Below are 12,094 nucleotides of genomic sequence, written 5' to 3' on the forward strand. Positions count from 1 at the left end.
AAAACTGTTTACATAGGACCAGCAACATTACCTGGTCTGCTGCAGGTTAATTTTAAAATTCGGTTCCCATAAGTAGCTTTGACAGAGGCCTGGGCAGTTTCCCACACACATGTGCAGTAGGAGGCCTCCACACACTCTGCCTTGTGGATCTTGAGGACTCTTCACACCCTAGGAGAGACGTTGGACTCTGTCCTAAGATTTTTTTTTCTGTGTATTTTTTGTATTGATATTTTCGCTTTGTAGGAGTAAAGGGTGTGCCGGAAGTTGCACCTTAATTCTTTGCTTCTGTTTTGTAACTTGAGAAAAAGAAATAACATTACAGGAAACTTCCTGGCATGGTGGGCCTTATCCAAAAGCTTTTAGATTCTGCAAAATCTCTCTGTTGATGGCAGTGGTCAGATATGTTGAAAAACCCTTGTTCCCCCAAAGACTTTGATGAAGCATTTGAAAGAGGTCAGGTGCTAGCTCCCACAGGACTCTGAGTGTCATCATAACAGTATTCTCATTTTCTGTATATAACAACAATTTTCACCTTTAATCAGATTAGAGACATTACTTCAAATGATCAATTTTGGGCACACGTTCTGTGGGTTGTCCGAGCTAGCACTTAAAAGCTCTTTGTGCAATTTAATATCCACTAAATAGAATAAAGTGGATAATAAAATCACATCTAAGCTACTGTGAAGGACTTTGGATCACATTAAGGATCAGTGTCTCTGTTTTAGTGAGTGACTGAGACAGGAACTGAAACCTCTTCAAAACTACCAAGGGACTCTGTGAGGAAATACATGGCTAGAGACACCTGCAAGAAAGGCATATGGGCATGAAAAGAAACCATTTTATATACAAGTCAGGCTGTATCATCAGACACTGGGGGATGGATTAGAATGAGTTCAGCAAATGCATTGGTGGAATAAAGCATTCCTTATTATTTAAGACTTCTGACTGCCTCCCTATCTTTATTCTACATGTTTCCTTGAAGAACATTTTGCACACCTGTATTACCCATGCCTGCTGTTTGGGTTTGCTTTCTCTTTTAGAAGTAAAGGGAAAATTTGGATCTGTTTTTAAAATGGTGCTGGTAAAGTTGTAAGGGAACAGGCACTTTCATGAGACCACTGCCGTGGTATTCGTACATTTTCTTGATAGGATTGGTATCATTAATCTTAAAAAAGTAACTACAGAAACAGAAAAAAGCCTGCAGCCGAGGTAAGCTAGTGTCGTCACGGCATGGATGAACACCATGCGTAAAAAACACCAGGATATGTTTCACATAGGCTAAAACAGCACTTCCATGTTTAGTCTCAGCTGGCAGAGGAAACATGGAGAAGTGAAGGCCCCAAGGTTATAAAAGTGTCTAGGAGCTCCATAGAGAGCAAATTAGAGATGGGAGTGGATGCCTGGTATAATGTGCTTGCTAGGATAAAAGACTCCAGCCTCAGCACTATAACCCCTGCTTTAAAGTTAAGATTCAGGGACATTTCACAGGCTAAAGACCACCTGAACAGTGGCAACCAGGAAAATATGGTAGTTATATTAATCAGATGTTTCAGGAGAAGGTGGTTTGGGAGCCTTCTTCTTGGGTCACAGTGTTCAGGTCAGTTGAACAAGTAAATAAATGCATAGGTGTAGGGATTAAAGAGTTAATATAGAGTGCACTAATAAGCTAGTCAATACTTAGTCTCAAAGTGCAGGAATTCTTGATAAATGGCAGGACAGGTGGCTCTGCATGGAGGGGTTGCCTATCTGCAAGGACTCCTGATATATGGCAGGTCAGGACGTTCTGCATGGAGGGGTTGCCTATCTACAAAGATTCCTGATATATGGCAAGACGGGATGGTCTGCATGGAGGGGTTGCCTATCTGCAAGGACTCCTGATATATGGCAGGTCAGGACGTTCTGCATGAAGGGGTTGCCTATCTACAAAGACTCTTGATATATGGCAAGACGGGATGGTCTGCATGGAGGGGTTGCTTATCCAGAGGTGTCCCAGTCGGCAATAAAATATAGATAACATTGACATGAAAGCAGAACAGGAGAACGGGAGGGGGAACATTTTTGGGGTAAGAACGGCATAAAAGAGGGACGACCGAAGTGGTCGGGGTCCGTGGTGTGACCCCTGCGTGGGAAAGCCCGGACCCCAGCTAGCTGGTAATACTTATTATCTTTCTCCTATTATTAAAAAGCACAATATATCGAAGGTGTTTGCCTCTTTCTCTGTCAATTCGAAAACCGGACCTAACATAGGTATCACCCAGGCTTGGAACTAACAGAGTGGCACACAGGGACCCGCTACAAGGAACTGTAACTTCAGCAGGTTCAGTAGCTGATCACAGTAGTCCGGTACTGGAGGTGGCTGTACGAGGAGGACACGCGGAGAGGGGGGAGCTAGCCCGAGGGGCGCCCCCGCCGCTGGATCCTCCCGTTGGGACGGAGCCCGTGCGCCAGCAGCCGCCCGTGGGGCTCTCCAAGGACACGGCGCTGCGGGCGCCGCTGCCGCGCGTCGCCTCCTCCCTCGCTCCCTCCCTCCCTCCCTCCGTGCCCGGCGGCCGCGGGGCGGCGCGGCGGGGCCTCCCCTGCCGCTGCTGCCGCCGCCGCCGCCGCCTCGAGAGCGGCCGGGCGGAGCGGGCGTCGCTCCCGCCCCGCCGCCGGGCATGAGCTGCGGCTCGGCGGGCGGCCGCGGCGGCGGGCGGAGGCGGCGCGGCGCCGGGAGATGCGCTGGCTGCCGCCGGCGCCGCCACCACCACCAGCACCATGTTGCCCGCTGCCGACGGCGCTAGCAGCGCGGCCGAGGCGGCCGCCGGCCCGCACGGCCCCGGCCCGGGCCCCGGCCCCGGCCCCGGCGAGGCCGCCCGCCGCAGCGCCCCGGCGGCCGCGGGCGAGGAGGAGGACGAGGAGGAGGACGAGGAGGCGTCGCCGGCGGAGGACGAGGCGGGCGGCTCGCGGCGCGCGGCGCTGGCGGCCGCGCTGGCGCTGCTGGCCGCGTCGCTGCTGCAGCTGACCCAGGAGCCGAGCGCGCCGCTGCTCCTGCTGCGCCTCGGCCTCTACGCGGCCGCCGCGGCCGCCGCCGCCGCGCTGGGCGCCCTGCTCGGCCTCAGCTGCGCCCGCCGCCCGCGCGAGCCGCCGCGCGAGCCGCGCTTCGCTGCCGCCGCCCCGGCGCTGCGGCCCGCGCCGGTGAGTGGCGGGGAGCTGCGGCGCTCGGCCCGGCCGCGCTTCGTTCATGTGGGGCCTGGGCGCGCGTTTCTCTGCCGCGGAGACCCGGCCGTCCCCGAGGAGCAGGGAGCAGCGTGGGCGCGAGGAGAGGGGCAGCGTGGAAAGTCAGCGAAGCCGCTGCTCGAGCCTTTGCTTGGCGTGAACAGTCCCAGGGGAGGGGGTTCGTTACTACCCTCCTATTTTCTTGTCATAGGAATGCAAGTGTACAGTCAGCGTGTAAGCAGTCCTGGTTAGAAAAGGTGTATCTCTTTAACTCTCTTATATTGAAAGAAGGGGAGGAAAAAAAAAAGTGCATTGTTACTCGATTCCGCTGTCTTCGGGTTTGGGAGGTTCGGCCTTTGCGTGGTAGTGCCGCGGCTCTGGGGACGCTCGTGCGCTGGTGCTCCCGCCCAAACTTCTGGGTGCGCGTTAAGTTTAGTGTTCTTAGGAGAGCCTGTTGTGTAAAGAGCGCAAAAATCTGCCTGCAGACCGAGTTGTCGAGATCTCCCCACTGCTGCAGTGGGACAAAGAAAGCTTTCAGCTTCCTTTAAAACAAAAGGAGCGCAAGTCTGTAATTGGAGGAATGTTTTTCTTTCTTTTCCCAAAGAGCAGTGCATAGGGACGGAAGGAGAGCTGTCTGGACGCACACAGTTGCTTTGGTTGTTACACCATGTGCGTGTAGTTTATCTGATATGTTTTACTGCTTGCTTTCTCTCCAAGATGCTCTCTTTTAATTCCCTTCTATTGGATTTGTGTCGTCGATACTGTGCAGCTGCCTTTGCTCTGTGTTGGTCTCATCTATGGTGTTGGGATTTATTTCAGTCCCGTGGTATGTTTCAGAAAGCAAATGAAATAGGGCATTTTAAAAGTTGCTGCCAAAAGAGCCATGCCTGCTCATGTTTGGAACTGCTGTTGCCCCCTCTTGGATTCAGTTCAAGTGTTTCTTTCTTCCTTCCCACCACTGTTCTCAAAATTTACCCGGGAAAAGGAAAAGAGTCTCAAAAAATGGAGCAGGGCATTTTGCCCTTCCTGTTCAGAGGCTGTAGTTCCAGGCGTCTTACTTGAGTTTCTCATGCTTTCAGCTTTCAGTTTTGTTGCTTTCTATGGGGCGCAAAATGGCTTCAGGGCCTCCAAGCCCCTTGCTACGTAAAACCATCTTCAGAATGAGTGTTATGTCCTGCAGATTTCCAGGTTGGAGCTTCAGCAGCATTTAGGTGAGAAAATACTGGTGTCTGTGCAGGGAGCATGCAGAAATGTAGGGCAGGCACTAAGGCTTTTGTTGTAAAGTTTCTTCTTTACCGTTACCTTTGAGAAATTCTTAGGTTCATCATTATGTTACACGTTCAATGGTTATTGTGCCTCTATCACTTGGTTGCTTCTCTCCTGTTTCTCAGAGCCGTGTGGTACTGTTGTCTTTTCTTCTTCTGGGAGCCACTAGTAGGTGTTGGTAAAGCTAGAATTTCCCCAAGTTTGTTACATGTTTCCTAGCTTAAGAATAATAAAGAACAATGTTTGCCTAATGATTTTTTTTCTGAAGAGGGAGTATTGTGGAGAGATGGAGAAAGCCTTCGGTGAAACAAGAAACTTGTTTTGCTTGTGCTATATTTGCAGAAACTCAAGGCAGAAATATTCATTTTTCCTTCTTTGAGTGACTTTTACATTGGGGTTAACAAATGAGGAAACATTAAATATTCAGTAATAAATATTTACTCTAAAGGGACTCAGGCTCCACTCTTGGAAAGAGAGTGGGAGTGCTCTTAATTAACTTCAAAGGGACTTGGATCAAATCCTTTGTGCTGTGCTGAAGGAAGCAGGGTTTTTCATGAGTTCTCAATTCTGCAAACACTTACAGCACCAGTTCAGTGCTGCTCTTTCTCATGAGTCTATTCATGCAAATTGAGCAACTCCTGTGAGGAAGTGCTGTAGTGCAAGTTCAGTAAAGAAAAGCAAAATGCTTGTCTTTTTTTACATTTTTGTTTGAACTTACTGCTTGGAGAAGCTGTCTTTCCAAACAGGAAGCTTTGCTCTGCCCTAAGCATTGTTTGAGAAGCCCCTTTGGGACTTAAAAGATGAAGATTTTTTGTTAAAAGTCGGGTTGCTCAGCAAGAGCTTTAGAAATCTGCTGAGAATTGCAAAGAAAAGTATGCAATTTATCTCCCCCCCAACAAGATACTTTATCAAGTTAGTTTCCCTGGATGTGAGAGCTGTGAGAGCTCTGATTACTAGTTACATTAGGACAGTGCCCTAGATTCCACTTTTTTTCCCTCTCAAGATTTTGTATTTTTATTGGGTCCAGGAAAGAGAAGCAAAGAGAGGTATACTGACAACACATAATGTTGCTTTAAATCCTGTAAGTATTTAAAGTAGTAAGTAATAATATTAGTAAACAGTTCGCATTTTGAACGGGGGGCTTGAATGGTACATTGAGACTGTATTTTCCATTATCATAGATAATTTTCAGCACTTCCTAGGAACTGCTTTAGATGAGATTATCTTGAGGGAGCCTAGCGAGATGCAAGACAGCAAAAAGGCATGGTGGACCCAGTGGTGCTTTGCAGTAATGAAATGCCTGCATCTCAAAGGGATATTCACTTTGCAAGTATAAGCAGAGTTGGTCCAGCAAAGATGGTCCTGGAAGATGCTTGTTAGAATATGTGTCAGCTTTTTAAAATTCAGATTTGTTCCCTACATCACTGTTACCTTGTGTAGTTGTATGGGAGATGGCTTTGACTCCGGTGAAACTCCAGAGTGTCGTCAAGTAGGTTACTGGGAAGGGGAGGAGGAACACATTTTCCTACATTTAAAGTGTGAGTTGCTCCTCTGCCAAAAAACCTGGCAGGACAGAGTAGAGATGTTATTTTCAGCATGGTCTTTTGACTATGATTCAAAGCAAGACTCTGCATGAGAGGGCTGGGTTATCATCTTCAAGGAATGCTAAAATCAAGGCCCAGTTTACTAGATCTAGTCACTATGTTTTATATTTAGATTAAATGAATGATGCCCTGAATAGGGAATGATCTACCTAGTCAGTCTTGCAAAACTAACAGAAAGATAATAAATGTCCTTTCCTAGCAAAAAGAGTGCATTGAGTCTAATGGCTGTTTTTAACAGTTTCCCTTCAGCTCAGTTTTCTTGAGATATAACTCCTGATGTACTTGGTGACTCTTGTTCCCTGCTGTTTAGCAGTTTTCCATGTTCAGAAATACTTTGCAGGAGAAATACTGCTGGTCCCTGAGCGTGATTTATGTGACTTCATTTTATGTTTTTAAGTGGTTTGTTCCATCAGTGCACATGGAGTTTTTGCAAATTTGGCATTAATGGGAGGATGTGGGTAAATCTTATCTTATTGGATCAGGTAATCACTGAAACCTCTGGATCCTGGAAGATGATACTGTTTTCTTTTTATTTAGACCGTGGAAGGATGAGTAATGAGGTTGCTGGAAATGGTCAGGGCGATTTAGGTGGGACGATGAGTTATAGATGCCTGTTTGAGGTATCTGCTGTGACATCCAAGCTGAGCTCTCTGCCCTTCCCAAGGAAGAAAAGGGAATGGGAGAGGAAAGACACACAGTTTTGCTTGCTTTCACTGGTGCACACGAAGGTAAGCCAGCAGCTGCCCCAGAAGCTGTAGGAAGAAGAAGGTTCATCATTTATGGGCCTCAATTTCAAATGCAATGCAAAGCAGTGCTTGAGGTGAAGTGTAGAGCAACCAGGAGGGAAAGGAATAGGTTCCTAATTCCTTTTAGTCTTAATCTTGATGCCTCAGCAAGTCCTCAAAAGGAATTTAAGGCTCTTTTTTTTTTTTCAGCCTAAAACCAAGTGCTCTCTACAGTCTTAGATCATTCTCTGCTCCGTGAAGGAGTGTCTTGAAACCTCTGTTGCTGTTATTTCTGCCAATTATTAGAGTCTCTGCCCTTTTAGGCTTGTTACAGATCATGGGCTCTTCAGCTGCCAACCAAATATTCTGAGACGGTGTCATTTTTAATTGATCAGTTGTTTCCTGTTTGGAAGAGATTTTATGTGTAAATTGGATGTGTTTTTAGTAGAATTGAAAGTCTGACACTTCTGTTTTTAGGAAAATATCTGTTGCAGAGACAGATTAACAATCTGGTGTGGGTGATGCGGAAAAGCTACGAGCTGCTAGGTGGCTTCTGAAATTAAAATAATAAAAAGGTGTCATAGCATTGCCTACCAATTTCAGGAGTATTTTTAGAATTTGAAGGGTACATTGCATACATCTCGAGTGTTCAGTTCCAGTTCACTGCAGAACTGCAGTTTGGGGCCTGCAGTTGGGACGTCGCTGCTACGTTATTTGTTTATTTTTAGAACTTTGCTGGGTATTTTTTATTCTTAGAGATTAATAAGTCTCTTCGGGATTGGTGTTTGGTCAGGATTGTGCATGCTGATTATGTGCAGGTGTAACTTTGAAGTGATAACTTTATCCTGGAGAAAGGTGATTTCAAGAAATGTTTTTCGGACTGTCAGGGCTGGTTGCCCCGTAACTCCTTAGCATTGAGTGCACTTAGTTTTCCACCCTTTCCATAGCCTTTTATCCATCACATATACTTAGAGATTGCTTATCCTGTCACGCCACCCTTTCTTTTTGTCGTATCCTCCGTGTCTTCCTCGGCTCTGCCTTGGAGCATGCTCGATGTTGGTTTTCTCAGCGCTGCGCTAGGCTGACGCTTCGTGTTTGGCTGCGGACGAGCAGCACTTCTGCTCTCACCTTGTGCACTGCGTGGCTCCTTCGCAGGGCCGGCCCCAAGCTGGAACTGGAAGCTCCAGGACGTTGGGAGGGTGAGGGATTGTGTGGGGGAAAGGGGCTTGGGACGGGCACGCGGGAGGTTCTCTCTGCCAAGCTGAACATTTGCATCCGAAGCAGTCAGGGGTGCAGGTTTTTCCGGCGCCCCAGCACTCCTCTGGTTTCATGGTCCAGTGGCCCCAAAGTGTCAGTCATAGATGGTGGCTTTTCATGGTCTGCTTTTAACAGAGGAGAGTGTGGAAATGTTGTGTAGGTTGGGGCTGTGTGCGTACCCCCAAGAAGTCGCATTTCTTTATTTTTATTTTTATTTTTTTAAAGATTTTATTAAAGATCCCAGTATAGAAACTTGTATTTCTTGCTAGGCAACAAAATTAAATGCTAACATTACAAATTGTTTCTTAGCTTTACTAATGGTAATGAACACATTATCTAAATAAGCTCAATTATCGTATACTTATTTGTCTAGTATTACGCGGAACTATAAATTAAGGGTATTTAAGATAGAAGATCACCATATTATACATGTTACAGAAACCATGCATTAGTGGCAATAAGATATGGTGATAGGACAATATGTGGTGATATCATTATCCGGATAATGATGCTTAACAGAATGGGAGTAATATGCTTTAAACAAGTTGCTTTTAAATTGAGAATTACAGTATACCCTAATATGTGCGGATTAATCCTTAGTGTGATTCACGCATATTTGTTTTGTAACCTAAAATAGAAATAAAGGTATTAATAATGAAGGTTAGCTTTTCTGTGAGTGGAAAACTTATTTTTGTATTGCAAGTGAGATAATTTTGGTAATCATATATATATATATATTTATATAAAAAGCTTCCATCCAGCTTTGTTCAAGCTGGGAGAATTCAATGAAACATTATTTGAAGTAGTAGCTCTTTGTTATCCAAGTGCAGCCCAATATTAAAGAAGAGAAGAAAGCGAGTGGGGCCGTAGTGGACGGAGCAGGGAGCGGAGCGGCCCTGGGTAGACACCGTCCTTGCCTGTGGATCCCTGCCGAAGACCCAGTGGCTGGTGTGCTCTGTTCTGAGCTCTGTCTCAGTCCTGTCGTAATCGAATTAATGTAGTAGCAATAATTGTTCGTTTTTCTCTGCTTCTGGTGTAATTCCAGGGCAGGGTAAGTGCGTGTGCAGGTTGCCTGTCGTGTGGCTGTTTCTCCTGTCGTGTTTGGAGACTTGCACTAGGCTGCTGAGTGTTACGGGTTGATGTGCTTGTAATGCAGCGTGTTCCCGTGTGCTCCCAGATGTACCAATTTTTTGGCTTGTTTTTGGAAACACCTGCTTAATTCTCTATCATCTAACATTTGCACTTGACTTTTTTTTTGAATGTTTGTTTGTTTTTTAATTTGTTTTGAGTCGCTTTAATTGCTGTGAACAATAAATGCCATTAATGTTGTAATTTTTTGCATCAGTGCCAGTCTAGATTTTATTTCAGGCCTTTTAGGCTATCTTAGTCTGCATCTTAAAGCATTCTCAAAAGTATCGAACAATGAGTTGTGTTGTTCCGAAGTCTCCAGGAAATGTACACATCCCTTTTCCAGCCTGCAAACAAACTCAAAGTTAAGTGGGAGCGAACGGTGTGTTCCAGGAAAGAGGCTCTTTGTTGGGAGTCTCCTTCTTGCCATGTTTTTTACAGAACTACCCCCTCTCTCCTTTAAGCTGTAATGTTGAGTCTTAATTTTAGTCTGTCTCAAGTCCTCCTGCTTTGACAGTTACCTCTGCAGAAGAGAGCCCTGTTTTTCATAGTCCAAGTCAGAAGCAGCGGATGTAGTTGGTGTGTGTCGCAAGTGAAACCCCAACACACCAGCTCTAGTCAGTGACAGAGCATCTAAGCTAGAGCTTTGGACTAACTAAATGATGATGATGAGTGACATGAAGAAAAGCCTGAAAGGCTCAAAGCTGAAGCCTTTTAGCTGAATGCCTTTCTGATACAGTATGGCAGCTGCTTGCATCCTCCTCTTGCCATCTCATTTGAGGCAGGAAGGCAAGGAGACCTTGTAGTGAAATATGCTGGATTCTTCTTCTCTGCTTTAAAACCGAGCTTGGAATATGAGTTTTCTGAAACCTTCTGCTACCATAGGTGCTGGTAAACCTTTTTGTTTTAAAAAAGCAAATCAGAACTAGTAATACCTAAGGGACTTTACTTAATGAAAGTTCATAAGGTCAGAAGAAGGTTTGGAGGACCCTGTGTTTGATCAGCTGTTCGAGGGAAGGCAATTCAAGATCTGGTTCATTAGATCAGTCTCTAAATTAAATTAACTTCTCTGCAAGGTTATCCAGAATCAGAATAATTCAGGTTGGAAGGGAGCTCTGGAGATCATCTAGTCCTATCTCCTGCTCCAAGTGTGTTCAAGTAGAGCAGGCTGGAATGTCTCCAAGGATGGAGACTCCACAGCCACTCCGGTATTTGACCAGCGGCATGGTTTAAATAAATAGCTAAATAAATTGCCTTATATCTGGCTGGAATTTCCTGCTCTGTCTCTTTCCTCTAATCTCATCACAGTGCACCTCCAGGAAGGGACTGGATTCGTATTTTCTGTAGCCTCTCATTTGATAGTTTTAATGCTACCTAAACATAGTCGTGTAAATGTAGAGCAGTAGGATCATCTCTTACCATTTCTTAAAGCTGAACAAGACCAGCTGGCATCTCTTTATAATTCCTTTAAATAGTTCCATTTATTTATATGTTAAATTCTCAGCTGTCCTTGAACATTTGTTTTTAAACAGAGCTTAAGATAGGTTGACATTTTTTTTCCGTACTGTGCATGTTTCTCTAGGGCTGTCTGTGATATTGTTCTCAATTGTACCTATACAATTGTATTGCACCTGTATTAAACTGGAGCATTTCTCAGAAAATCCAGTACCCTTTCTTTTGTCCTTTAGTAATTGCATTTGTAATCAGTATCACTAATGGTAATATTCACTTCCTAGCCTTTTTAAAAAATTCTTTTTAATGATATGTCTGATTAGGATTTTCTCGTGATGTCCATCAATGCAAATATATATATCTATGTATATTTTCTGGAAAACTGGTGCCATTTAGCAGTCAAAGCTACCAGCCATACCAAACACTTGTCAATGAAGTAGGATTTTAGAAACTGAAGTGGGACTTCTGCATCTCTGTGAAATACTGCTGCTTAATCACTGCAGCAGTACTTTCCTCTCTTGTTTACATAAGAATGTTCAAGAGTGAAGTATAGAAGGCAGGTTGTACCAGGAGGCTGTTTTGCACAATTGTGCATCTTGGGTTCTGCTGCTTGCCTGTATAGTGGGCGAGTTGCAATCCCAGATCCGCGTCTTCCTTGGCCCTAGAGAAGTCCTGAAGTGAGAGACAGCTAAGGAGGCAGCAAAAGTAGAAGCACAGCATCGAAAATGTTCTTATCTCAGCTTGTGTTTGAACTAGTTTTCATAGGGAGAAGGTTGGCCCACACGTTGTGAGAACCCTTTAGGTTGGACAGGCGCTCGCTGCAAGGCGCGTGCATTGGGCAGCGAGGAGCCCTGCTGCCCAAGTGAAGGGATTGGGGTTCCCGACTCGGTGCAGTTATGACTCAGTTAAGTGGGAAGTTTAATCTGGTATGGCCCCCAAGCTGGTACAAAAGCTAGATAAAACTGAGTATGTCAAATATATAGCATGAATCAGGAGCCCTTTCTTTAGAGAAGGACCTTGATGGCTTTGCTTACAAGCAGTTTCTGAATTCCTTTTCACCCCAGCCCCCAAATGTATTGGGAATGTTTCATGTCTCTGCGAGTCTCTCTCTTAAATTAGAGTGGTTGAGAATCATCTTATTTCCTGCTGCTGCAGGTAAAGCAGAAAAATCCTCAAGCAGTGGTGTGACTAGCTTTAAAACAGTTTGATGTTAGAGGAGCACATTAAGTTGCAGGTGGCATATTGGCATTTTACACACATTTTTATTAGATGTTCTTCCAAACATCAAGATGATTTCTGACCTGTATTGTTTAAAGACCTCTGGAACTGATTATGTGGTAATGGCTTAAGCTTTTACTACCTTCATATTAACATAAGCGTGGGCTTTGGAAATCAGTAGCAGTATCCTTAATTTGATAGTACTCTGTTTTGTTTAAAGTCATTCTTGCTATCAAACTTGCAATTAAG

The sequence above is a fragment of the Tinamus guttatus genome, unplaced genomic scaffold (genome assembly GCF_059628265.1).
Source record: "Tinamus guttatus ecotype Peru unplaced genomic scaffold, ASM5962826v1 Tinamus_guttatus_pri_ptg000213l, whole genome shotgun sequence".
NCBI lineage: Eukaryota > Metazoa > Chordata > Aves > Tinamiformes > Tinamidae > Tinamus > Tinamus guttatus.